We start from the raw sequence: 949 nt of genomic DNA, 5'->3' as shown, positions 1-949 counted from the left end.
GGAGATCTGTCTGCTTCTGCCTCCCAAGTGCTAGGATTAAAGGTGTCTGGCCAACACTCTTCCTTCCTTCTTCCTATTGAGGCAGTCTCACATAGCTCAGGCTGTTCTCCAGCTCTCTGTATAGCTGAGGATAACCTTTTTCTTCTGACTCTTCTTTCTCCATCTCCCAAATGCTGGGACTGATGCTGCCCAGGGGTGCTGAAGACTGAATCTGGGCCTTTCTGTATACACTAGGCAGACAATGTTACTCCCAACTCAGAAGTGGCAAACGCTCTATCAACTGAGCTACATCTTTTCCCTCTCCCCTCCCTCCTCTCCCTCTTCTTGTTCTGTATACTGGGTTTTCCATGAATTGTTAGTATAGCATACTTCATAAGCAGAATGTCTTTGGATTATACATGTATTTGATGCTACAATGGACTCGACAAAAATGAATTCTAAAGAGACACCTGGGTCTCTCAGTCTATCAACTATTAAACAATGGATCCCAAGGAAATAGGAATTTCCCCGGCATCTCATGCTAGGAGAAGAAAAGTGCCCACCCCCTCCACCCCCCATCAAGGGGGAGCTTGTCTTCTAGAGATTTCAAACAGTTAGACAACTTGTCAAATCACCTTACAAGATGAGCCTGAAGCCCAGACAACCCTGGGTCAGGGCGGGGTAGAACCACACCTTGACCAGGACTGCCTAGATATACATATCCAGCCTCGACTCTCCATTAAACTTTGATCTCACTTTAGGAGTCTGAAGACTTGAGATGTTGACTTGGCTCTCTTTGTCTCTCTTCCTTGTGTGTCCACTTTGAATAAATTCAAACACCAAATGGTGCCCAGAGGAGACTTGAGGCTTGTGTTTGAAACCTTTCCAGCTCCCAGACGATGTTGTTTGATTTGATCTGGGGCTCTGCTGCACGCAGAGAAAGCTTTGCTCTTGAGAAACCTTTTTTTTT

The sequence above is a fragment of the Microtus ochrogaster genome, chromosome 10 (genome assembly GCF_000317375.1).
Source record: "Microtus ochrogaster isolate Prairie Vole_2 chromosome 10, MicOch1.0, whole genome shotgun sequence".
Lineage (NCBI taxonomy): Eukaryota > Metazoa > Chordata > Mammalia > Rodentia > Cricetidae > Microtus > Microtus ochrogaster.
Note: the sequence above shows the minus strand (reverse complement) of the source record.